The sequence below is a fragment of the Pezoporus wallicus genome, unplaced genomic scaffold (genome assembly GCF_028554395.1).
Source record: "Pezoporus wallicus isolate ANWC-B61680 ecotype Strahan unplaced genomic scaffold, APGP_CSIRO_Pwel_v1 contig_7545, whole genome shotgun sequence".
NCBI lineage: Eukaryota > Metazoa > Chordata > Aves > Psittaciformes > Psittacidae > Pezoporus > Pezoporus wallicus.
Window position 1 is genome coordinate 1679033 of NW_026642398.1, and position 27259 is coordinate 1706291.

At 45.2% G+C, this 27259-nt stretch overlaps 1 protein-coding gene across 2 annotated transcripts in view; it reads left to right on the forward strand.

Moving 5' to 3' along the window:
* PTK2 (protein tyrosine kinase 2) overlaps positions 1–27259 on the forward strand; it is a 201516-nt gene that overhangs the window by 25774 nt on the left and 148483 nt on the right. Inside the window, exon 3 of one of the 2 annotated variants that reach the window (XM_057429733.1) lies at positions 14351–14377. The exons of the other annotated variant lie outside the window; for it this stretch is intronic. The gene's annotated coding sequence lies outside the window, so the exon portion shown is untranslated. The remainder of the gene's footprint in view (positions 1–14350; positions 14378–27259) is intronic. 2 annotated transcript variants of the gene reach the window in all.

The following is a 27259-nucleotide window of genomic DNA, read 5'->3' on the forward strand; positions in this document are numbered from 1 at the left end:
CTTCCCCCTTCCTCACCTTTGCTCACCTCCAGTCAAGTGGGGCCTCCCTAGTTCACCAGGACTGCTGGTAAGTGATGGGAAGTAGCTCCATGAGCACTTCCACCAGCTCCCTCAACACCCTTGCGTGGATCCCATCTGGCTTTGTGGGCTTCTGTGTGTGTCTCGGTGGTGTAGCAGGTCGCTGACTGTTTTTCTTGGGATTATGAGGGCTTCATTCTGCTCAGAGTCTTACAGCTCAGGCCTGAAAAAAGGGCAGGAAGAGACTTTTTTGCTAGGGCTTGTAGTAATGGAACGGAGGTGGTGGTTTTAGGCTTGGACGGTAGATTTAGATTAGGTCTGAGGAAGAAATTGGATCACATTCCCTGTGCAGGTGCTGAGGCGCTGGCACAGGGTGCCCAGAGAAGCTGTGGCTGCTTCATCCCTGGCAGTGTTCAAGGCCAGGTTGGATGGGGCTTGGAGCAATGTGCTCTAGTGTGAGGTGTCCCTGCCCATAACAGGGACTTGGAACTGGGTGAGCTTTAAGGTCCCTTCCAACCCAAACCATTCCCAGACTCACTGATTCCAGCCTTGCTGGGTTACTGGGGAATGCTTTAAGTCACTAACAGACCTAATCCAGATATGAAAAGTCAGTGCTCTGCTTTCTGGAGGTCAGAGCTGCCCCATTTACCCCACATTCTTCTAGAGGATTCCTGTGGATTTTCTTAACTACAGAAATGGAGCCACGCTCCAAAGGTTTCCTTCTGGCCTTGTGACTTTGTCACTGCTCTGTGAGTCAGGAACTGGGAAAAAGGAGATAAATCAACTTAAATGGTGTTCATGTGGTAGCAGCATTAACATCCTGTCATTTAGGCCGAAAAGAATTCTTCCTCTGGTTTGCTCTGTGCTCTCAGCATCCTGTTGTTAAGGACTTGGGCATGTCTCGTTCTGTGGGGCTGCAGTAGTCAAGTACAAAGTAGGAATTACTTGTACTGCAGTTCCCTGACACATTGTTAGCATAAGCTGTCTGAAATTCCTTTGTACTGTCACAAATGCTTAGGTTGCAGAATGACAAATCTGAGCTGTACCAGAGCTGCCACTGGAACAAGCACACACTCCAGTGCTTTAATGCGATCTCTCGCTGCAGAACAGCAAGGATCTCTGTGGTCAGAAGTCCCTGAGATACCAGCGCCCTTGTGCAGTAGCTGGAGAATTTTGTGCCAGAATTCCTTTAACATTTAATGTTGGAAAAGTGAATAAGGTTTTTCCTTTGGGCCTTAGGCCATTTACTTATTCATGCTTGAACTCTAATGATTGTTTTGAGGGTGAGTTTTGGGATACATTTGCCAGCAATTTGGAGAGGGAAGAAAGGGATCTTGATGAACTCTGTTTCAATGTATTGATGAATTTGAATTTTCAATAAGCATTGTATATGTATTCTGCATGGGAGAGAGAAGATATTATTACATCATATTCTTTGTAATGTGGTGTGCTGGGGGTGCCTGACACTTAATACACTGAAAACTACATCGCAGTGTAATTAAACACTGTCTTCATGTTACTGATGTTGAGACTGAGCTGTCAGTTCAGCTGTAGCTGATCATGGAATCACAGAATGGTTTGGGTTGGAAGGGACCTGAAGATCATCCAGTTCCAACCCCCTCCCATGAGCACACCTCACACTAAACCATGTCACCCAAGGCTTTGTCCATCCTGGCCCTTCACCAGCTCCATTGCCCTTCCCCAGGCCCGCTCCAGCACCTCAATGTCTCTCTTGTAGCAAGGGGCCCAGAACTGAACACGGGATTTCAGGTGCGGCCTCAGCAGTGCCCAGTACAGGGGCACAATCACTGCCCTGTCCTGCTGCTGCACTGGTGCTGATCCAGGCTGGGATGCTGTTGGCCTTCTTGGCCATCTGGGCTCAAGCTCATGTTCAGCAGCCGTTGTTCAGCACCCCCAGGTCCTTTTCTGCTAAGCAGCTTTTATTAGGGCTTTAACACTCTGTAGTACCTGAACAGTTATCAATAGAACATAAGCCTGAGTTAGTAAGGAACTTAGTGCTTTTTAGCAAAGAAAGACCTGAGCATGTTTGTGAGCAGCACTCCCTCAGGATTCCTTTCCTGCTGCTGCCCTTTAAATTGGCTGGTTCATTATTTGTGAGGAAAATGGGTTTGACAGCCTTGAAGACAGAAGCGTTCATTGCACATGCAAATAGTGCTGTCATGCCACAGCCTCAGCCTTGGACTGACAGGAGATGCTTCTTCGAGCACCAGCTCCAGTCTCACCCCAGGACTGTTTGGACTGACTAGTAGACATGTCTCCTGTAACGTGTGTTAGCTTCTGACTTCAAACCACTCTGTATGGACCTCTAAACATTCTTACACAGCACCATCCCACCAGTGCCTTGGGTACTGTGTGGATAATCTAGTTTAAATCAAACCATGATTCATTTTGCGTAGGGTTGTAAGCTGCTTCTTACCTTGTCTTAGACAGCAGGGACCTGAACCTGAAATGCATTTGGATCCAACCAGTGCTTATCCCACCTGGTTTTAGCCAGAATCAAACTGAGAGTTGTCTTTGCTTTTTTTGTTCTATCTCCCTGGTGTCTGTGGAGTGTGTCAGCATTGTATGAAAGGATATTTCATAGAACCATAGAATGGTTAGGGTTGGAAAGGACCTTAAGATTCATCCAGTTCCAACCACCTGCTGTGGGCAGGGACACCTCATACCAAACCATGTCGCCCAAGGCTCTGTCCAACCTGGCCTTGAACACTGCCAGGGATGGAGCATTCACAACTTCCCTGGGCAACCCATTCCAGTGCCTCGCCACCCCCACAGTAAAGAACTTCTTCCTTATATCCAATCTAAACTTCCCCTGTTTCAGTTTGAACCCATTACCCGTTGTCCTATCACTACAGTCCCTAATGAAGAGTCCCTCCCCAGCATCCCTATAGGCCCCCTTCAGATACTGGAAGGCTGCTCTGAGGTCTCCACGCAGCCTTCTCTTCTCCAGGCTGAACAGCCCCAACTTTCTCAGCCTGTCTTCATACGGGAGGTGCTCCAGCCCCTGATCATCCTTGTGGCCCTTCTCTGGGCTTGTTCCAACAGTTCCATGTCCTTTTTATGTTGAGGACACCAGAACTGCACACAATACTCCATATTTGATGAGATTTGACTTTAAATGCCGCAGTCATGGCTTGTGTAGGAGGCAGAACTTGGGTTAGCTGCTGAGGAGGCAATTGCAGTGTTAACTAAAACCCACAGCTCTTCGACACAGTATTGAGTCTACGGAGTGTGGAGTTTATAAAGCACATCTAATGTTTATCTGCCACCTCGCATGTTGTGAATCTTAAATCTTTCTGTAAGTGTTTCTGGTGGTCTTAATCTCTTTCATGCCAAGAGGCAGAGAGAAATAATGCTTTCAGTTTCATCAAATTAGCTTTTTACCACGCATTAAATTGGTTAAGTAGAGCAGCAGATTAAGGCAAAAATACGGTCTTAAATTGCAATTCAGGGCTGATAGGATCTTAATGATGCCACGCTGAGGTTTTTCAGTGATCTAAGACTCTATTAATCATATATCCCAATGCTACTGCATTAGAAACACACTATTTGACTTGCTCACTTTGCTCATGCGAGTAATGGTGGTGCTTGGAAGTCACAGCAGATAGAACGTGGAGGCTGCACGTGTGTTGTGCTCTGTCAAGCTAACTGGGTCTCCTGTTTGATCATGTTCTTGCAGAGAACAGACATGTTGGGGGTTTTCCTTTTACACAACTTCACTGTTGAGCGTCGGGCTCTGACGGCTACATGACAGAAGCAATTAGGAGCAGAAAGCCTCGTGTTGTGTATTGGAACTCTCCCGTCTGCACTCTTGTTCCCCCACTGCCCCCTTGTTCCCCTTTGTAATCGAGTTTTTGTCAGTCATCTTCTGGTTTCTGTGTCCTGGTGGATACGTGGGGTTTTCTGCTGCTGGTTTTTCTGCCTGTGGTTCTTCCCCCACCTCACTTGTCATCTTTTTTGCTGTCTTAACTCATCCTCTGTCTCTTTCCCATCTGGAAACCTGCATTAAAGGGGACAGAGAAGCAGAGGAGAAGCTGGGGAAAAGATTTTTCTCTGTTTCTACTGGTGCATCTGCCTTGGGGTGGGGAGGAGGGAACTGACCTAACACAAGTGATGCTATCATGAAACATAGGAAGAAAAATTACGTCTGTTTACACAAATGTATAATATACAGCTCTGTAACAACTCTCTTCATAGAAACAGCATCAACCAGGTTGGAAAAACCCTTTAAGATCATCAAGTCCAACATTTATCCCAGCACTGCCAAGGCCACCACTAACATGTCATTAAGGGCATCTGCACGGTTTTGAACACTTCCAGGGATGGCGATTCCACCACTTCCAATGCCTGATCAGCCTTCAGGGAAAAGATTTTTCCTCGTACCCAGTTTAAACCTCCCTTTTTTTTTTTTGCCCTTTCCTGATTTGTCTGTATTTGCTGTCCCTAAATTCCTGTTTAAGACCCTGAGTTAGGCTCTGTGTCTTCTCGGCTTAAAAATGCTTACGTACCCTTGTGTAAAGATAGAAATAATAATGTTTGGGTTTATTTCCTTACTGATTCTCCTTGCCTTGTGCCTGCTCTGTTCTTTGACAAATAATTTTGGCAAGTTACCTTTATGACCTATGGTTTGGAAAGCTTTCTGGCTTCCAAAAAAAAAACCTCAGACCCACCAGAATCATGCATTGCAGCATGTTGTGCCTCCAAGCAGTGCAGTCGTTGGGAGCATTGTAGTCTGTGTCCCTGGTTAAGACATGTAAGAGTTGCTGAAACAACAGGATTACATTGAAGGAGTTATCCCTGTGCCAGTGAACTTATTGGAAGCACACTGAGCATGCTGTCCTCAGTGCTTCAGTATTTCTCTCATCTCAAACTCGTGTCTCACTGGAGAACTGATTTCAGATTCTCTGCAGCTCTGCCTGCAGCTGCCCTAAGCCATGTGCTTGTAAATGATGGAATTGTAAATCATAGATTTGGGTTGGAAGGTGCCTTAAGGCTCATCCAGTTCCAACCACCTGCCATGGGCAGGGACACCTCCTACTAGAGCAGGTTGCTCCAAGTCCCATCCAACCAGTCCTGGTTTGTCCTTGCCAGACCTTGTGCCTGTTTGTCCTGGGATGCTGTGCTTCACTTTGAGAACAAGTTCTAACTGCAGCAAAATTCTTCTCCACCCATAGTATCCTTATGAGACTAAGGAAATGCCAGTATTCCTGTTAAAAATAGGTTCAGTCTTTATTGGGGTGGATTTCTGTACAGAGCAAGACTTGAGCAGCTGCTGTCAAGCTGCTTTGGGTGCCTTGCACTAATCCCATTGAGAGCAATAAAAGGTGGTATTTTTTAGGCACTAAGTCGTTTCACACCTACAAGTATTGACCAGTACCAACCTTTTTTCCTTGTTATGGGTAAATACAGTGCAAGTACAGAGATGCCCATCTGCTGTTAAACTTTGGACAGACCACTTCGTGTGCTCTTTACTGGAAAGCTGTGCTTTAAATCTGCCCTCCCTCCCTCTGTGCTGGCTGCATTGATCATCTCCAAACTTCTTTCACTCATCTTGAATGTTCTGTAGCTTCAGATGGAAAACCCTCTGAAAACTTGAATTGCAGCTCCTGGAAACCTGCTGTAACAATGGGATCCGTGTGTGGGCCACAGCTATGGAAACTGCATAATTTTACAGGGTTGGAAGATGAAGGGAAGTGACTTTCCCAGCTTTCTAAGGCTTTGTATTAAAAAAAGAGAACTCTTCCTAAAAAACCCCAAATGCCACCAAAGGTGAAAAATAAGATTCTGGTATTGAGAAAAGAAAATCCCTGGTTGTTTTCTTACACTCTTAGCCTGTTAATATTTTTGACAAGTTACCCTTTTAAATACGCCTCTAGAAAACCCCAAACCCAGGATGTTTTCTCTGACATCTTGGTCTGGGATGTGTAGCTCCATTTGAGTTATTTTTCAGTACTTTGCCTGAAGTAGTTTCTCCTCATTCACTCCTATTCCTGGTTGTGTTCATGGTTTTAATTTCTGTACCTGGAAAAACTTCTATAGAATCGTAGAATCACTGAATGGTTTGGGTTGAAAAGAACCTTAAGATCATCCAGTTCCAACCCCCCTGCCATGGGCATGGACACCTCACACTAAACCATGTCACCCAAGGCTCTGTCCAACCTGGCCTTGAACATTGCCAGGGATGGAGCATTCACAGCTTCCCTGAGCAACCCATTCCAGTGCCTCACCACCCTAACAGGAAAGAATTTCCTCCTTATATCCAATCTAAACTTCCCCTGTTTAAGTTTGAACCCATTACCCCTTGTCTTATCACTACAGTGCCTAATGAAGAGTCCCTCTCCAGCGTCCCCATAGCCCCCCTTCAGATACTGGAAGGCTGCTCTGAGGTCTCCACGCAGCCTTCTCTTCTCCAGGCTGAACAGCCCCAACTTTCTCACCCTATCTTCATATGGGAGGTGCTCCAGCCCCTGAGCATCCTCATGGCCTCCTCTGGGCTTGTTCCAACAGTTCCATGTCCTTTTTATGTTGAGGACACCAGAACTGCCCCCAACACTCCAGGTGAGGTCTCCTGAGAGCAGAGTAGAGGGGCAGGATCACCTCCTTCGACCTGCATACTCGTGCAGATACATCTTTATGGGGGTTCGGATACAGGAGCTATAACTTCCTGTCACCTTTTGAAAACAGTGGTCACTGCCCTGGTCCTGCTGGCCACACTATTGCTGACACAGGCCAGGATGCTGGATGAGACCAGTGATCTTCCACTTGGATCACTACCTGGTGGAAGTGGAAGGTAGTGTTTGCATGCCTGGGCTTCTATTTCCTCAGCATCCCCATTGCATCAGGGATGCCAGAGTCAGGTACATCCCTGATTAGTCCTCCTCATCTTTCCTTGTCAGCCTGCTGTGAATCTGACGTCTGTATTTGCTGATGGTATTTGCTTCTAGACCCTTCTGTCACAGGAACTGCTGGGTGCTCCCTGCCAGCTGTGAAGAGAGACATTCCTACTGATTTGATGCTGATCTCCATTAGATACTGGCCGGATTTGATGGAATGGTGCTGCATTGATTTGCTTTATCTTCTTGTCTTGGTCGTGTTCACGGTGAGCCCCGTGTCCTCCCAGCTGAGGGGTCCCAGGTTTTGTAGTCTGGCCTTACATGGCAGCCACTCCATGCCTTGGTCAACTCAGATGTCCTGCTTTAGACAGTCTCTACTTCATATTCCTTTTGGTGCAAGGACCTGAACTGAACACGAGATGTGAATGCTGTATTGTTTTGTACAGTAAGGTGTTTAAGTACTATGTTTTCAGTACCATTCCTAATGGTACACAATGTCTTACTGCCTTTTTTTGGTCAACCACTGCACTCTGAGATGATGACTTCAGAGGAAACAGTGACTCAGCCTTCCTCCTGCAATTGGAACTGGACAAAGTGCAAGTGTTAAGTGGTTCAAGAGGTATTGCTTGGAATGGTTTTCCCTTATGTGTGTACATCACATCTGTATGTTGAAGTGTATCTGCTGTCTTTTAGCACTTTGCTTCATTTAGTGAGATCTTTCTGGATTTTTCCCGTTGATATGGCTTTCACCTACCCATAAGAGCTTAAATATCACCTGTAGACTTGGAGATTTCACTTATTCATTCTGTGATGCTGAGTAAAACCAACTCTTGAGGACTTTACTCCAGTCTCTTCTCTATCCCTGTCTCTCCCCATAGTCAAAAAATCTGTGTAGTACTTGTGTAGCTATTGACAATAAATTCTTTATCAGATTTGCTCAGATACTGCATTTTCTGTAACTCAGTGTGTAATGAGATTGATCCCACCTACCCCGAGTAGTGATTGAGTAATTTCTCTTGATTTTCTTAACCTCCTTGAATGTATTTCATTTCATCAGATGTAAGGCAGAAGTTCTTCCCTGTGAGGGTGCTGAGGCGCTGGCACGGGGTGCCCAGAGAAGCTGTGGCTGCCCCATCCCTGGCAGTGTTCAAGGCCAGGTTGGACACAGGGGCTTGGAGCAAGCTGCTCTATTGGAAGGTGTCCCTGCCTGTGGCAGGGATTGGAGCTGGATGAGCTTTAAGGTCCCTTCCAACCCAAACCAGTGTGGGATTTAGTGTTTTTACTATTCAGTATGCCTGGTTTAAAATACTGGTAGCTGGGTAGATAACTGTGGACATGCTCAGTGATGTGGTACAAATGAATTTGGAGTTTCCAGGTGCTCTCCCTTTCAGTTAAGGGCAGAGTTCAGCTGGGATGAAGGAAAAGTCATGCAGATCACTCAGAGCATCTTAATCAGAGCTTCAGTATTTTGAGAATAGACTGGATTGAAAGCAGCCCTCAGGAGAAGGACTTGGGGGTATTGGGTGAGGAGAAGCTCCCAGTGACCCAGCTTCAGTGTGCGCTTGAGCCCAGAACCCCCCCATGTGCTGGGCTGCACCCTCAGAGTGTGAGCAGCAGCTGAGGAAGGGGATCCTGCCCCTCTGCTGTGCTCTGGGGAGACCCCCCTGCAGTCCTGATCCAGCTCTGGGGCAGCAGCACAAGAGGGACATGGAGCTGTTGGAGCAAGTCCAGATGGGGCAACAAGGATGCTGTGAGGGCCTGGAATAACCAGATGTATAATTTGAGACAACCACCCCCCTTCTTACTGTTCTGTGCAGTGCTTCAGTTGGTCCTCTTTAATTTTTCCTAGCTTTCATTTTGTGTTGCTTTTGTGTTTCCGTGGCAGCAGTTGCATTAACACTAATAACTGGTTAAACAGAGCTGCCCTAGTCTCCCACAGGCTGTGTGTGTCCTGAAGAGGGTCTCTCAGTGGTTCATTCCTGGCTACTTGCTACTTAACCTTTTCAACAGACAGGAGTGAAAGCATTAAATCATCACTGCTGATATTCACAGCTGAAGCAAAGATTAAAACAAAGGTCATAAAGACCACAGTGCAGCGTGGCTCTCCTGTGGAGCAGGGTTATAAACCAAAGATGTGTGGGTTTGTACATTGCATTTCTTGTCATCTGGCCGAAGCACCAAAAATATGCTGGCAAGTGCTGTGGATGGAGATGTCTGCTTGGCAGTTATAACTGTCCTATTCCAGCTCTCCCCACACTTACAATAGTGGGCACTTAGTGCTGGATGCTCAGCTCTGCCTAAGGGAAATGGAGTAAATGCTCCAATAAGGGGAAAACTCTGCCTAAGTAAGCAAATAGTTAGGTTTAGTGCTGTTATGTTTGATTTATGAATGCAGCATCATGTACTGGTATGTGCAACGTGGGGAAATGACTAGAAACAGAAATAGTTTGAGCATTTAAAGACGTGTGAGGATGACCAAAGGTTTAGAGAAATAGGCCATTATAGTGAGCTACGCGTGCCTCTCATTCTGTCTGCATAGCTAATATAAGAAAAGGCTTCGAGTCCCTCTTTAAAATTGCCTGAAAATTCCCTTAATAGGAAGTAATATAATAAGGGGCTGTTAAGATTCAGCTCTGCAGATTGCTGAATTGGAATTAGGTTAGGTTCAGGTTAGAGATAAGGGATGCACTTCCAATGAGGAAGGCAATAAAAAAATACATATCTGGAGCATCCTAATGAGTGGTCTGTGCTATCTTTTAATCAGGTTGTCAGACTTCTCAACAGCTCCTCCTTAGTGGCTGCTGTCAGGATGAATTCATCCTTCTGCAAGGTCTTCACCTGAGAGATCAGGTGATCATGGATAAATCCTTGAGTTTCTCAACAAATGCAGTGGGTTCAAACTGAAACAGGAGAAGTTCAAGTTAGATATAAGGATAGAAGTTCTTTACTGTGAGGGTGGTGAGGAGCTGGCATGGGTTGCCCAAGGAAGTTGTGAATGCTCCATCCCTGGCAGTGTTCAAGGCCAGGTTGGACAGGGCCTTGGGTGACATGGTTTAGTGTGAGGTGTCCATGCCCATGACAGGGGGTTGGACCTGGATGATCTGAAGGGCCTTTCCAACCCAAACCGTTCTGTGACTCTATGAAATGTAGTTTTGCAAAGCAGTGTTTGTGAAACATTACTTGTTTCCTGGTTACTCTTTTAATAAAGAATAATTTTAATGAAATGGAGATACCATAAAATATCTTGGGAACATCCAGCTGCCTTTTCAGCCTGCCAGAGAGTAATAGGAAGGGAGACCTCCAGGCTCTTGAATCCAGTCTCTAAGCCAACATCCTTCAGCATCGGTCATGCAAAGCTGAATACACATGTGTATTTCTGCTTGATATTGGTACTGAAAAATTACATCTTGTGTAGAGTCTGTGCTGTTCCTCATTCAGTGGGAAGGATTGTTGTCGAATGACATGTGCTCCTCAGCTTCCTGGTGACTGTGGTCTGTGGTTCCTCATGTGCTCTGAGCTTTACTCTTTGCTGGAGTGAGAAATCGGTCCATGAACTGAACATCTCAGTTTGCCTCAAGGGAATGCTGGTAGGGTGGAATCAGTTCCTGCTACAGGAGAACAGGATTACATTTCTTGTGGTCTGCTGCTTACCACAGCCCTGGAAAGAGACCAGTGCTGCAGAAGGGTGAGAGTCTGAGCTTCTGTGCTTGTCTATGGAGCCATAATCTCATTTTACTGAGGTAGGAACATGATGCTCACAGAATAGTCCTGGTTTTGATGATTAGATGTTACTCTTGGAAAGAAGACTGAAAGTTGTGGCTCCATTTCCAAGAAAACATTTGAGGAAACTTTGCCATGCAAAATTCATAGTTTCATAGAAACAAATACAGTGCTGGAGAGACCCAGTACTCAAAGCATCTATCAATCATAGAAAAACCTCTTTATGACAGGACCCTCAAAGCCTGTTTGAGGACTCCACTGCCCCAAACCACCTCAGTGCTGATAGAGTAACTGGTAGCAGCCTTTCTCTAAAGTATAGTCTTTGGGTGGTTGTTCCTCAGTAAGCTCATATGGATGTTCGCTTTACTTGCCAAGGTTTCTTTGGCTGATGAGCTTTATTTTGTAGGACCTCTGCTGTCATTATGGCTTCTTTCCTGTCCTGTTATTGTCATCTGTCCGTGGTAGTAGAGAAACCTTGGGTGGAAAGGACCACATGAGGCCATCTGCTCCATCCTCTCTGTTGTACAGCTGGAAGTGTGCTTTGTGTGATGGCATTCTCATGCGTTCAAGAAATGAGTTGTAGGAGGAAAGTCAGTCCAGAGCTTCATCAACCAACAGGACAGCTCCCATAAATGCTCTTGCGTCTGTCCTTATAGTGATAAACCAGATTAGGAGCCCAGTTCTTGTTTTCTCTTCAAATCTCAGTATTGAGTGACCTTCTCCTCTACAGAGACCTGAGTGCTATAGTGTGCTTCAGAGAGGGGAAGGCTTTGCACAGCAAAGGTGGCAAGTTTGTAAACATGATCATCATAGAATCATAGAATAGTTAGGGTTGGAAAGGACCTTAAAGCTCATCCAGTTCCAACCACCCTGCCATGGGCAGGGACACCTCACACTAAACCATGTCACCCAAGGCTCTGTCCAAACTCACCTTGAACACCACCAGGGATGGAGCGTTCACAACTTCCCTGGGCAACTCATTCCAGTGCCTCAGCACCCTCACAGTAAAGAACTTCCTCCTTATATCCAATCTAAACTTCCCCTGTTTAAGTTTGAACCCATTACCCCTTGTCCTGTCACTACAGTCCCTAATGAAGAGTCCCTCTCCAGCATCCTTATAGGCCCCCTCTGAGATCTCCGCTCAGCCTTCTCTTCTCCAGGCTGAACAGCCCCAACTTCCTCAGCCTGTCTTCATACAGGAGGTGCTCCAGCCCCTGATCATCCTCGTGGCCTCCTCTGGACTTGTTCCAACAGTTCCATGTCCTTTTTATGTTGAGGACACCAGAACTGCACACAATACTCCAGGTGAGGTCTCACGAGAGCAGAGCAGAGGCGCAGGATCACCTCCTTCGACCTGCTGGTCAGGCTCCTTTGGATGCAGCCCAGGATATTGTTGGCTTTCTGGGCTGCGAGCGCACACTGAAGCTGGCTCATGTATCCAGTGCTGCTCCTGTGGATGCCCCATTTGGGTAGGTCTCTGTGTGGTACCAGGGTCTATTGAATGCTGGTGCCTCTGCAGGGGGAGGGGACAGCAGAAGCAGCAGCAGCAGCTCAAGTATTGGGGACGAACATGAGAATCTGATGAGATAAAACATGAGTCTTAAGTTAGCAATGTGTGTGAGCCTGAGCTGCAGAGCAGTTGCTGGAGGTGTTTGAAATTGCATGGCTAAGTTCCTGGAATGTAAATGAATGTTTTCTGCTTCTCTGTGTGTATATGATAACGTATTTGTCTGGTGGTGTTTACTGTTATTTGCTTGAAATCTGTTCTGGAAAACACTTAACCAAATAGTCTGCTTTGTGAGTACTAAATGCTTTGATTCAAACATTTCCAGTACATCAAGCATTAGAAGGACATTGTAATGTTGCTTATAATTTATTGTAGTAACTCATATTTTTTAATGTAATTTTAATTAGAAATGGAATTTAGAGGTTGGTTTCCTTTCCTGTAGAGAAATGACAATGAAATACAGCATTTTCTACGCTGCTTTTTCACTTGCTTTCCTCAGATGGCCACAGCTGTTTGTGGCCTATGTGACAATCTTATGCTGTAGTGACAAGCAGGGGTGGTTTTGTGACTAGAAGAAAAGTGCATGGAAAGAATTAAACATCTGTGAACAGACCAAAAGGTGCAACATTTCTCCTCATTTCACTTTCCACATGAAGCGTCATTGCTATGTATTTTCCTGCTGGGAAAAGCTCCTCTCTCCATGTGCTGAGCTGGATTCTGGGCAGGAGCTGTTGCAGGACAAGACTCCAGGCTTTTCCTTCCTGCAGTTGATGCCGTTTCTTCCCATATGGGTGTCTCCTATCTCCAGGCTTTTCTTATTGCATAAAATGGTTTTGTTCATAATTAGACAGCAGGATGAGCATCTTCTGAATGTACCTGCTTACCTTTAAACGTTGTATGTTCTACCACAGCACAGCATTCACTATTTTGTCTTTCTTAGTGTCTTACTGCTGTTTTCATGTTACGCTTTAAGTGTTTCAGTTTCATGTTGTCATTTCATTGTCTCCTCGAAGTACTGCAGTTCCTTTTTGATACTTTTAGTAGGTGTAATTCTTTTTGGTGCTCGTATTTTAGCATGTTTTGCAGGCGCAGACATGGATTGTAAATGAAAGCAAGCATAAGAATCTGTTGGTGATAGCAGGGCTAATATTAAGCCTTCTTACTTCTTCTGATAGGTAGCAAAGCAGTGACCATCTGCCCTGATAATCTCTGAATCTGTTCCAGTTTCTACACCTGTGGTTAAAGTTCAGTTTACACATGGATTTTGTACCCAGCATGCCACTGTTATCACTTGACATTGCTGTCTCTTTTTAACCACAAAGGGTGCAGACCTTTTTCTTTGGTTCAGTTCAGTGTTCCTCTTGTTTTTGACTAGTTCCACTTTCTCATTCCCCCCACATTTGTTATTTATTTCAGCTTTTGAACCCCTTGATCTGTATCCCCAGTCCTCATCCTCACAGCCTTTGAAGAATTCTTGCTTTCTGGTTCTCTATGGGTTCTAGTTCCAGTTCTGAATGCTGGTCAGCACCTCCAAGTCTCAGTTACAATCCTGTGTGCTGAGATGACAAGTAGATGTATGAAAAGCAGGCAGGAGGAATATGAGTTATAGTTTATATAACTGCCTATTTAGGAAAATTTAAAGTCTGTGCATTTATAGTCATGTTTCTTTTTTAGTATGAGCTATTTAGACTCTTAAGACAGTGCTTCTTGTGAAGCTGATGGCAGCTTAAAGACCCTTGGTTTACTATAAAGGTATTCAACAGTGTCTCATGCCTCAGTGGCAAAAATCCCTCTCTTTTAATACGGTTTCTTGTGTTCCGTACTTACCCATTTGTAAGCTTGACTGTTTAAAGGTTTAAGAATAAATAAAACACATAATGTTCTCTTCATATGCAAAGCCTAACCCTGACGCTTTCATCTCCGAACTGATGTAGGTGATAATGGTGAAATCTGTATGCAACACTTCATTTGTGCCTAGTGACCTGTATTTTGCTGCAGTAATGACACTCGTTGCCTACCAGTAGGATCTTTGCCCTTCAGTTAGGTGGGCAAAACCTAATCTTGTTAATGAACAGGGTGAGACAAGGAAAACCACTGATGATTTGCATGTGGCATGCCTGAGAGCTGGCAAATTGCTTAGGATTAACAGTGTGCTTTATTAAACAAGTACAGCCTTGAACAAAAATGAGGCCAATGCGATTTCAGAGCTGTTTTCCCTTCTGTTTCTAATTGTATTCCTTTATTGTTACAGATATTTCAAGACTTCCCTTGCCAGCAGGTAAGTTCTCTTCTTTCATGTATGTCTTGATGTGGCAGCAAGCAGCTTTTAAAGGCTTGCTTGCAATGTAGTCATGCTTTTATAGCATCCATCAGAGTATTGGTTCTTCCTGGCACTGTTATGATGCTTAGTCATGTGGGGAGCTGAGGTCTAAACAAAAGCTGTTGGGGTACGGATTTTTGTCCTGTTTAAATAGTGTATTTTGACAAGGGGAGGAGGTAACTGAGATGTGTTTATGTGCAGTTGTTAAATATGTGTGGGGTATAGTTAATGCTTGCAGCGACTCAGCACAGCATGTGATCCAGCTGTCAGAAAACCAGATTAGGAGCAGCCGCAGATAGCGTTAGTGGTGAATCAGAGGGACAATGTGCAAGGAAACGTGGATAATAGGAGTCTCCTTGGCTGGTAGCAGGGAAAGTGACAGACATGTTCACTTGACTGTTGGTCAGAGGGGACTTGTGTTGGAGTTGAAAGGATCCCTCTGCTCTGTTGGACCCTGTGTCTCCTGTCAGTGGTGTTTAAAAGCAAAAACCCTCAGAACAATGACACTAACCCCACCAAAAACCTCAACCCCACCAAAACCCTAACCCCAACAACCTGATTATGGTCTAATTTGGTTATTAGCCAAGTATTAAGCTTTATAAATTGACTTGTGTTGGGGGCTCAACTTGTGATGTAGCACTCAGAACAAGGATGTCTTCTTTTCCCTATGGGATGGGATTTGTCTATTCACTGTTTGTAACGTGAATTTTGTTGTAGTGCATGACCGTAGTGCACTTTTACTCCTGGTTGAGCAAGGGGTTGGATGTTCATTGTCAAGCCTTGTCCTTGGTCTGTGTTGGCGATTTTTGCTTATGTATCCATTCTTTTATTTCTTCTCACTGAGATGTACTTCGTATCTATCCACAAAATAGCTTTTCACAGGCAAGTGTCTGAAGCACAATGGTTCTGAGTCAACAGGAATCTGCTCCAGAGGCAGTTGCTCTTTCCCATTTGAACCAAATGGCAATTGCAATTAAAAGCCTGAGAGCTGATCTGTTGTAGTCTTCCCACAAGAAAAAAATCATGTCTGAAGCAGTCAGAAGGTCTCTAAGTGGGGCAGAAGTTTGCTTTTAAGGAAGGCATCTTTAAAATGACTTTGAGTGCTGGGAGCGGTTGTCAGATAGGGAAGTGCTTGTGGAGAACATGGGGGAAATAAATGCCTGATGTTTTGGGCAGGCCGACAGGAAGGTAAGAGTTGTGGGGTTTTTCAGCAGCTTCTGAAACAAGGATGTGTGATGCAAGTTGTTCCCAGTTTCCATTTGGATTTGTAGAGTTTGGTACTGTGACTCTGAGCCACAAGGAGATTATTCTTGTCATTTTGGGGGTGTGTGTGGAAGTGTCTTCGTACTTTCTCCCTGTGTCATTGAAGAACTGAGAGAAGGCAGAAATTTGCCCAGCATTTTGAAATGGATTTTTCATCAGGGACTGGAGCGATAGGACAAGGGGTGACGGGTTCCAACTGAAACAGGAAGAGTTCAGGTAAGATACAAGGCAGAAGTTCTTTACTGTGAGGGTGGTGAGGCACTGAAATGGGTTGCCCAAGGAAGTTGTGAATGCTCCGTCTCTGGCAGTGTTCAAGGCCAGGTTGGACACAGGGGCTTGGAGCAAGCTGCTCTAGTGGAAGGTGTCCCTGCCTGTGGCAGGGGGTTGGAACTGGATGAGCTTTAAGGTCCTTTCCAACACAAACCATTCCATGATTGTATGATGGACTTTATGTGCCCGTTTCATCTGCCAGTGACACCAGTACAGAATTAGGAGCACATTGAATGATGGAATTAAAATTCAAAGGAAATCTGACAAATTGTAGAAATACCTAGGATAAAAGAGTGCATTGGAGAAAGATGAGGTTCTGCAACCAGAGGGGAAGTTTTAATCATCAGAACTTGTATCTGCAGTAAATAATGGCATTTTCTCATTTCATGTTTTGAAGAACTTTCTTTTTCCCGGGTGCCACTTTTAGCAATGGACAATAGATGTCAGTAGAAATGCTCTCCTGTTACCTGGTTTTAGTACTCTAGATTTGCATCATAATATCGGGGGGTTTTGCAGTGCTTGAAGACTTTGTAAGGAGGAGACTACTCAAAGTGGTCTTGTTTATGGTGCCTTGTTTGAGCTTGTATTCCATGCACATTTGTTATGGTCAGTGGTATACCAGGGTCACCCAGAACACTTCTTTTTTCTCTTTGATTTCCTAGCAAGATCTTCTCGTAAAGAAGGATTGATGTGCTGTGGGATGCATTAGTTAACTCCTTGATCAGGAGAGCTATCCCACGTTAATCCATCACTGCTTTGCAGTCTATGGATCAATTGGTTTTTTACTACCTTGTGACTGGGGCCATGGAGATGAATGGAGAGGAGTTTTGGAATATGAACCAACAAGGGCTTGGAGCGCAACATCTTAAGCTATTATCATTTCGGAGATGGACAGAGAACACTGTACTTGTGTCTCGATGTGAAGTTATCTCGGAACAGAAGTGTGAGCCCAGTATGCCTGGATGGATTAAAGTCTAGTTTCCTTTGGTAAACGCAGTGAAACTTTGTCTTTTGGCACTGTTAGGATTAAAACCAATACCTCCTGGGTTTTGTCACTCTCTTGAGCTTAAGCTATAGCATCTGTGTGCTTCAGGTGACTTTTCTTTAGACTTGGTCCTTTGTTCTTGATCCTGTGGTGCAAATAAGTATTCATTCAGAATGAAGAAATAGTAAAGAAGCAAGAAGCTTTACTGAAGAAGTACCCCAGATGGGTACAGGAGAATAAAGACAATAGAAGACAGTAGCATCTACTGGGGTTTCAGTTAAAAATGAAAATCGGTGTTCCTACTAATCTATTACTTCTAGAAGGCGGCCTTCTTCTGGACTTCAAGCTGCTGGTCACAGCCCTTTGAGCCTGACAGTGCAGACGCTTTCAGGTCATCTCACTGCCCATTTATTTAGTCCAAACTTCATCAGTTTGTCTATTAAAGTGTTGTCATGGGAAACAGTGTTGAAAGGCTTCCTAAGTAAAGAGAAAGCACATCTCCTCATCCATCCAGGTAGCATTTTCATTGTAGAACTCCATTAGGTTGGTGAGGCATGACTTTCCCTTCAGATATCCATGCTGACTACTTCTGGTCATCTTCTTGTCCTCATGCATTTAGAAATGGCTCCCAGGGTGATTTGCTCCATCACCCTGTCAGGAATGGAGTTACCTGTACCTTAGCAGGCTGTAGTTACCCAGACCCTCCTTTCCTGTCCTTCCTGAAGACAGGAGTTCCATTTGCTTTCTTCCAGCTCTCAGGAGCCTCACCCATTTTCCATGAGTCCATGAAACGGTTTATAGATGAGAAACTTGCCCTGGAAGCAGACCATTGGTTTTCTAGGAATATGCATAGGGATTGAGGAAAAAGAAGGAGATGGGGTAGAAGGAAAGAAGTTTTAATGTAAAGTATTCAGAGTAGGATTTAAGCAGAAATTCAGGACATAAATCAGGAATATTGGGAATGTTGTGGCACCCCAGTGACTGCTTTAGGCTGTTTTGATGCTCAAAGAAGGTGAAACTTGCTGTATTTATCGCTTAGTGGGACTGTGACATGGTACATGAGGAAGTGTAGGGAGCAGGAGTCAGTGATGTGAAAGGTTCTTTGAGTCCTGTGCCCGGTGTTCCTATGAAGGTGAAGAAGGTGGTAAAGGTGAAGAACAAACAAAAACCATAGCAGTTTAGCACATTCCTGTATCATTTCCTGGCTGTAGCTCTGGCTCCCAAGGTTTGTTTTGGGGGCATACTCATGTGAGGATCGTTCTTGTTTGCTCCTATGCAGTCATCTCAGTGTATTCCAGTAGTCAAGGGGGCATCATTGTGTCACTTAAATATATACTGTGTAAGGTTTTCTCCTTCTGTGTTCTATTTCACTGCTCTTGTAGGACAAATTGGAATTTATCTGCTTCCTTTGAAATGCATACCATGGATTATGTCTTTAGAATGGGAATTTTGCTGTTTGGAGGGATAAGGATGCTCTTCTGGGGGAAAAGGTTCAACTTTTTCGTGCAAGTGACAGAAAAAGGTGTTCCCTTTTTGGGGAGGGAAACACCTGCGATAGAAGCTATTGAATTTTATGGGGTTTTGTCAGTAGTAATAGCAGAGGATTTGCAGGAGGATTTGGAACTCTGTACTACATGCTATCTAAAGGTAAATAACTTGTAATGTTTTACTTAGAAGAGGATGCTTATTTGCTATGACAAGACGTTCAGCTGTTCTGGAGTCAAAGGAATACAGACTGAAAATGCTCATTTGTGGGTTGTGTGCCATTGAATATTCCGTTTCATTCTGTTTGAAACAAAACGGGTGTCTAGGACTGCACTGGCAGCTCAGATGCAACTGAAGCAGTCTGTAAGTGACGTGAACAGAGTTCATTCCATGCTGTTCACCCAAACCTGTGTTCTTAATGACAAACTGGCTGGTGATGGTAGTGCAGAGCAAGCTGAAGGGCCATTGACAGAGGTTATTCAAGCAATGTGCTTGATGTAGAGCTGGAGTCAAATCTTGTCTGGACTCTACCAAGAAATGTGACATTTAGCAGATTTCTGCAGAAGACATTCTACTTCATAGAACCATAGAATAGTTTGGGTTGGAAGGGACCTTAAAGCTCACCCAGTTCCAACCCCCTGCCACTTGCAGGGACACCTTCCACGAGGGCAGGTTGCTCCAGGCCCTGTCCAGCCTGGCCTTGAACACTTAAATCTTTGGCCCTGGGGAGCAGCAGCATAAGGAATGCTCATGTCACAACTGGAGGTTGCTGGTGGCTTGCAGTGGAGAGGTGGAGCTGGTGCACTCGTTTCAATGGGTACCTTTGTGAAGACCTTACTGAGTGTTCCTGTCCAGCTCAGTATGGAACAAATCCTGCTGGACCAAGACATCCTGGTAGTAGCAGAGCAGATAGATTGTGTTCTGCTTTGTACTTGGTGTGTGCAGTGAACTCATTTCCAGTGCTGTAGTTAAGCATCAGCTGGAGAGAGTTGCTTTTATGTTGCAAGACAAGGGGTGATGGGTTCAAACTTAAACAGGAGAGATTTAGGTTGGATCTAAAGCAGAAGTCCTTCCCTGTGAGGGTGCTGAGGCCCTGGCACAGGGTGCCCAGAGAAGCTGTGGCTGCCCCATCCCTGGCAGTGTTCAAGGCCAGGTTGGACACAGGGGCTTGGAACAAGCTGCTCTAGTGGAAGGTGTCCCTGCCCATGGCAGGGGTTGGAACTGGATGAGCTTTAAGGTCCCTTCCAACCCGAACCATTCTAAGGCTGGCTGTACTCAAGTGTGCTCCTGGTCATTTACCATGGACGCTGTGTGGCTGCAAATTTTAGAAGCACTTTTAAAGGGTATTTGGTAAAAGATTAGGAACTTAACAGAATGATTTTTGCTGTAGTGTAGGGTTTGATAGTTTAGAACTGTTTGCCGATGTTGAAGGTGGAAGACAGGGAGCTGTAATAAAGGCACCAGGATATTATGAATGTGTGATTCTGTTGCTTCTTTAGAACACACGTGGCCCTCAGTGGCAGACACTCAGAGTGTCTTGTTCTGGTGGAGAATTACTGAAGGAAAACATGAAATTCGTAAAAACTGAAGAAATGAATAATAATGGTACATGTGCACGAGACCTGAAGCTTTCTTGGGTGAGTGCATTGGAGATGCTTCCTGTTGCATCAGTGTGTTAGGACCTAAGGGTTTCAGAGCAGCAAGTGTGAAGTAAAGGAAGGGTGGGGATGACAGTGTTACTGAAAGCAAGGTTCTGCAGATCAAGCTGGATCTTGCAGAGTTGGTTTATGTAAAATATAAGTTGTTTTTGTTGTGTGAGACCTGGATTGGGAGTGGCGCGGGATCTGCTCCCAAAATACACAGGAGCTTGTTTGAAGCAGAACAGCACGGGCTGCAGTGAAGCAAGAGGAAAAACATTGCCTGGCTGGACTTTTATCAACGACTTTGTTGTAGATAAAATGACCGTGAATAAAGGACTCTGTGAGCTTCCCTCTGGTTTGTTTTTGCATCCTTGACAGCTCTTAATGTTCCAGTGCTCTGCTCGTGTAGCTGGTGAATAACTTTTTTATCTCAAGGTTTCTTTGCTCAGCAGAAAATTGGGAAAATTGTAGATATTGTAGCTGTGACTTCTCCCCTCTTTCCTTTTCTGATTTCATAACTTGCAGAATGGATTGGGTTGGAAAGGACCTTAAAGCTCATTCAGTTCCAACCCCCTGCCATGAGCGGGGACACCTTCCACTAGAGCAGGTTGCTCCAAGCCCCTGTGTCCAACCTGGCCTTGAACACTGCCAGGGATGGGGCAGCCACAGCTTCTCTGGGCACCCTGTGCCAGCGCCTCAGCACCCTCACAGGGAAGAGCTTCTGCCTAAGAGCTCATCTCAGTCTCCCCTCTGGCAGGTTAAAGCCATTCCCCTTGGCCTGTCCCTACAGGCCCTTGTCCTAAGCCCCTCTCCAGGTTTCCTGCAGCCCCTTCAGGCGCTGGAGCTGCTCTAAGGTCTCCCCTTCAGGAGCCTTCTCTTCTCCAGGCTGACCCAGCCCAGCTCTCTCAGCCTGGCTCCAGAGCAGAGCTCCAGCCCTCACAGCATCTCCATGGCTTCCTCTGCACTCCCTCCAACAGCTCCACGTCCCTCTTGTGCTGCTGCCCCAGAGCTGGATCAGGACTGCAGGGGGGTCTCCCCAGAGCACAGCAGAGGGGCAGGATCCCCTCCCTGAGCTACTGCTCACGCTCTGGGGGTGCAGCCCAGCACACGGGGAGGTTCTGGGCTCAAGCGCACACTGAAGCCGGGTCATGGGGAGCTTCTCATTGACCAACACCCCCAGATCCTTCTCCTGAGGGCTGCTCTCAGTCCTTTCTCTGCCCAGCCTGGGCTTGTGCTTTTCAGAAGGTTAAGAACATATTTAAGATAATATCCAAACTGCTTCTCATACTGTGATGTTTTTTGGTTTTACTGTGAAGCACTGCAGAAGGTGTTTTATCAGATATAGAGCTGAGGCTCCTCAGGTTTCCATGTGGAAGGGTCAAACAGAAAAACCACCATCCCAAATCTGTTCTTGTAGCAAGCACATGTTTCCTCAGGTGTTTATTCTGATGAGGGGTCAAAGTAAGAGGAGTGGGTTGTTAAATGCCTGTGCCTGTGTTGGTGGGTTGGGATTGCACTGGAGATGATGTGAAACTTCTTAAGAAACTCGTGAGGAGCTGTTCAACGCTGCCACAAAAATGTTTTCCAGATTCTGTCTTCATTCACTTGTTGGGGGCTGGAACTGAATGGTCTTAAGGTCCTTTCCAACACAAACCGTTCTGTGATTCTGTTATTCTGTCCCTTTAAAAAGGTGTTTGAAAGTAAACTCTGTTAGTCTCCATTCAGGTTACCTGCTGGAATGGTTTCACATGGTTTGAATGTTTAGGCTTTAGCTTTAGTTTTTTCACAGCAGCTCTTTCTCTGAGGGGTTTAACGTAGAGAAAGGTTGGAACTCTATTTCCAGGAGTAGTGGAATTGACATTGTGCTTCTGATTTACCTGCTTTTTACCTCAATCTATGAAGGGTGGGCCAGGGTGTAAGCACACATGGCTGGGGATGGTTTTCTGCTTATCCTGCAGGCACTTTACAGGCACCTCCAGCAAAATGGTTCAGTGTCTTAGTGGAGCAAACATCCATGGGCTCAAAGAGCAGCTGAGCTGCTAATGATAACAAACTGCAACCAAGGCTTTTAGTCCCACTAAAACATCATTGATTAGCATTGAAGTTATGCTGACTGGTCTACTACGTGTCCTCCAAGAGGAGTTGTTGAAACTTGAGGCCTTGTGATAAAGGTGGAGGAGCCAAATGATAGAGTGAGATGTTAGAGGTAGTCATGATCATTTAGGTTCTGTTAACATCAGGAACTGAATTACTGAGATTTTTATGTAGAACTTCTATATAAACTTGACGGACACTAATGAGGCTTTGTTTAATGACCTGCATCCCTCAAAACTTATGGGGGAAAAGGAAGCCTATCCTACCCAGAGCAGAATTGAGTAGCCTTAATTCATTCCTTAAAAATACTTAACCTATTAACATAGCAGTTTAAAGATTCTTCCTGTGCTTTCATTTAGGGCTGCTTGAGCACCTCTGCTACCAGTTTAAGTTGGCTGTGCTGTGTTCTCTATGTCCTGGCAGCAAGACAAGGCTTATAGTGTTCCTCTGTTTCTGCATGCACTAATTTTTGTCCCCGTCTCTTGTTTTCTTAATGGCTTTAGTTCTTGGTTGACAGCTTTAGTGTCTTGCTTGAAATGTATTAAATAGGATTGTGGAGAGCAACAGCACAGGGCTTTTGGAAGTGGTGTTCAGCAGCTCAGTACTACACAAGAGATCAGCTTTTGGCCTGTCTCAGGTGCTGTTACCTTGTTCTGTGATGTTTGTAATGCAGGTCATTCTGGCTGCCATCAGAAAAGGCTTTGTTTTCACATCTGGGGCATGACCAGCAGGTCGAAGGAGGTGATCCTGCCCCTCTACTCTGCTCTTGTGGGACCTCACCTGGAGTATTGTGTGCAGTTCTGGTGTCCTCAACATAAAAAGGACATGGAACTATTGGAACAAGTCCAGAGGAGGCCACGAGGATGATCAGGGGACTGGAGCACCTCCTGTGTGAAGATAGGCTGAGAAAGTTGGGGCTGTTCAGCTTGGAGAAGAGAAGGCTGCATGGAGACCTCATAGCAGCCTTCCAGTATCTGAAGGGGGCCTATAGGGATGCTGGGGAGGGACTCTTCATTAGGGACTGTAGTGACAGGACAAGGGGTAATGGGTTAAAACTTAAACAGGGGAAGTTTAGATTGGATCTAAGGAAGAAGTTCTTTACTGTGAGGGTGGTGAGGCACTGGAATGGGTTGCCCAGGGAAGTTGTGAATGCTCCATCCCTGGCAGTGTTCAAGGCCAGGCTGGACAGAGCCTTGGGTGATATGGTTTAGTGTGAGGTGTCCCTGTCCATGGCAGGGGGTTGGAACTGGATGATGTTAAGGTCCTTTCCAACCCAAACCATTCTGTGATTTTATGATTCTATCTTCTCTACCATTTGAAGCCATCAGATAGTTAACACCTCTTCCTCTAGAAGGGCTGTCCCCAAAATTTAGCTCTTTTCCAGCTGTATCAGTTGGTAGATGTTGCTCTTGCCTAGTTTAATTTTTAGAATGGCTTTCTTGAACATGCTTTCAGCTATATCAAAACGCTGCATTTCCTCCTGAAGTTGTCCTCAAGTCAACAGAGTTTAGTGCACTTAAAAGATCAGTGGAATTTGGAGCTATGGAGAAGAGGTCGTATTGGTCTGCTCATGCATTTGTGTATTATAAAGATGCAGACTGGGACTATTTGCTGTCTTTGGAATCCTGAGTGCAGTTTCATCTGGTTTCACAGCTGGTTTGCTAGGCTAACTCGAGCTTTATTTGGTGGTGAGCTCCTGGAAGCCTTCTTAAATGCAAGCAACATGTTCTTGTGTTTTGACCACTCTGATACCTGTCTGCAGGCATTTCTGTAGGCAAACAGAACTGGCTCAAGAGAGCTGTGCTGACGACAGCCTGTTTTGTGTAACTGGAGGAACAATAAGGCTATTTGAGGTGGTGGATTGCTGCATCCATTAAAAGGTTTTGTTTTAGTTGAAGATGACCTTTGATTCCCCATAACACAGCATAAAATGACTGCCTGAGGAGCTGCTCTTAGAAAGTTCATTGCTGTTCCATGAAGCAGTGATGGAGGTGAATGTTCTTGTGAAGTGAATGTGTCTCCTTAGTATAAAATTGGGAGAGAGGTTGATGAAAGTGAATAGGGATTGGACTTTCTGTGGTTAAGGCTGAGCTACACTGGGCTTTCCTAGAGGTTCTCCTAAACAAGTCCTCAAACACTATTGGAGTTTCTCATACAACAGTTTTGAATCCTAGTTGTGCTCACTGGAGGGGGGGCGGGTTTGGGTCTATTTAACAATATTTTCATAGACTCTTAGACTGGTCTGGGTTGGAAGGGACCTTAAAGCTCATCCAGTTCCAACCCCTGCCATGGGCAGGGACACCTTCCACTAGAGCAGCTTGCTCCAAGCCCCTGTGTCCAACCTGGCCTTGAACACTGCCAGGGATGGGGCAGCCACAGCTTCTCTGGGCACCCTGTGCCAGCGCCTCAGCACCCTCACAGGGAAGAGCTTCTGCCTAAGAGCTCATCTCAGTCTCCCCTCTGTCAGTTTAAAGCTGTTCCCCCTTGTTCTATCACCACATCGCCTTGTAATTGTCCCTTTTCAGCTTTGTTGTTGGTCCCTACAGGCAGTGGAAGCGGCTCTAAGGTCTCCCCAGAGCCTTCCTGTTTTTTGAAGACATTAGTCTTTGCTTCCTAGGTTGGGCACAGACTTTGCTGAAGCAATAGAGCAGCCTTAGAATCATAGAATTATAGCATAGTTAGGGCTGGAAAGGACCTTTAAGATCATTCAAGTTCCACCTCCCTGCCATGGGTAGGGATGCCTTACCCTAGAGCATGTCACCCAAGGCTCTGTCCAACCTGGCCTTGAACACCGCCAGGGATGGAGCATTCACAACCTCCCTGGGCAACCCATTCCAGTGCCTCACCACCCTCACAGTAAAGAACTTCCTCCTTATACCCAATCTAAACTTCCTCTGTTTAAGTTTTAACCCGTTACCCCTTGTGCTATCGCTACAGTCCCTGATGAAGAGTCCCTCCCCAGCATCCCTATAGGCCCCCTTCAGATACTGGAAGGCTGCTCTGAGGTCTCCATGCAGCCTTCTCTTCTCCAGGCTGAGCAGCCCCAACTTTCTCAGCCTGTCTTCATACAGGAGGTGCTCCAGTCCCCTGATCATCCTCGTGGCCTCCTCTGGACTTGTTCCAAGAGTTCCATGTCCTTTTTATGTTGAGGACACCAGAACTGCACACAATACTCCAGGTGAGGTCTCACAAGAGCAGAGTAGAGGGGCAGGATCACCTCCCTGGACCTGCTGGTCACGCTCCTTTTGATGCAACCCAGGATACAGTTGGCTTAGTGCTGGTGTTATGAAACTTTAAAAAGATGCTATGTAAAAATGAATTACCAGTTTTCTGTCTGCTTAAAGGGAGTCAGCACTGGTGGTTGATTCAGTCTGTAACACTGGAACTTTAAAGTTCCAGAGCTATTTGTCTTACGCCTGCAAATGTTTGTTTATACGTCAGGGCTTTATGCTCTGGTTATCCTTCACTAAGGAATACAGTAGTAACTGTTCCTTGAGTGTATTTTTAAATACAGATGGGAGAATATTGCATTAATGTGAGCTCATCTTCCATTGCATGTAATGGTTTGGAAGTGTGAGGAATTGCTCCCTTTGTGTTTGTGTTTTATGTAACAGTGGGAGCCTTTGAAAATCAGACTTATTCTGAGATGCAGTGATACAGCAATCAGGTGCAATTCTGTGCTAAAAATACGTTTACAGCTAAGTCTTTTTGTAAGCTCTTGTTCTAACTTTGTGGTTAGCATGTGGAGGAGAAGCAGGACAGGGGACACATGTCCAGACAAGGCCATTTCATGTAAACTAATTGAACCCTCTTGGCTGCACCATTCTTTTGTGTTATTAGACAGATGAGAGAGAAAGCCCTGATACGAGCAGACCCTGAAGAGACTTGCTGACCCATAAGCAACTTTATTCTCCTAAATTCCCCCCCTTAGATGTGACTAATTGTTTCTAGGTTACCCTTGAATTAACGAAGAGGGGGTTTAAGATGCATATGGAAGGTCAACGCATCTGCTCATTGGTCCTTTCCACAGAACAGAAGTAATCCTCACAGAATGCGCTTCCTTTAAACAGCATCCAAGGGTTGGAATCCTCCCCTTGAGGTACCTTCTGCTGTGTTTGCCTCATCAATAAAGGTTTTCTCCATAGATAGAGAAAGCTTTATAAGGTCAGAAAGGCTTTGGTGCCCATTCTGGGTTGCTTTGTCTCACTTTACCTGTCACCCCTCTTCTTTCTCCCTATCTGAGAAGGCTGAAAAGGAGTGTGAACTGATGAGTACAGTGAGCAAAGTTATCAGACCTGATTTTGCAGTAAAACAAGGAGCAGGATGTGTAGGGTTCACTTTTTCTCCTTAGTTTTCCAGGTCTCCATGAAGCAGATTTTGGGGTTAAAGCATTGAATTGTGAACGAACTCCGTGAAGTTGGAACTGGATGATCCTAAGCTCCTTTCTAACGCAAACCATTCTATGATTCTGTGCAAGATGTCTTGAGGATAGCAATGGTTTTGTTGGTTGTTTTTTTTGGTGAATAGCCTAGAACATGTAGAGGAGGAAAATTGGAATCAGTGGCCTAAAGAAGGAGTAATTTTAAACCATTCTGAGCTTTCATGGTGCTGACTTTATACTTCTCTGCAGTGAACCTTCACAAAGTAAATGGAAGGAAATGGGAGAACACAAGCGGGTTGTAATGTCCACCCACAAGGAAATCTGCTACAGCTCTGATGCCTGGAAATGAACCCAACCCATATGGATTTAAAAGTGGCCAGTCTTTATTTAGGAAATAATAAACCTAGTGATCCTTCTAACATCTGTTGTCTTAACAGCATGGGCTAGGGAGGTTCCTTTGGGAAGGGGATGTATGGGCAGCCTCAGTAATGCTACGTTCCTCCGGCCTTTTCCCAGCATCCTGCTCTGTTTCCTTTCCCTACCTCTCTACTATCAGTTGGGATTTGAAAATGAAAGCAGGGAATTCTGTCAACTACTCTTTTAAGATGTAGTTCAGAGGATAGTAAGGCGAATTTGGTGAGCATGGGCCAGAAGGTGATGAATTGTTGCTTTAGTACTCTGGACTTTTCAGAAACACCCTATATATATTGTACGATAAAGCT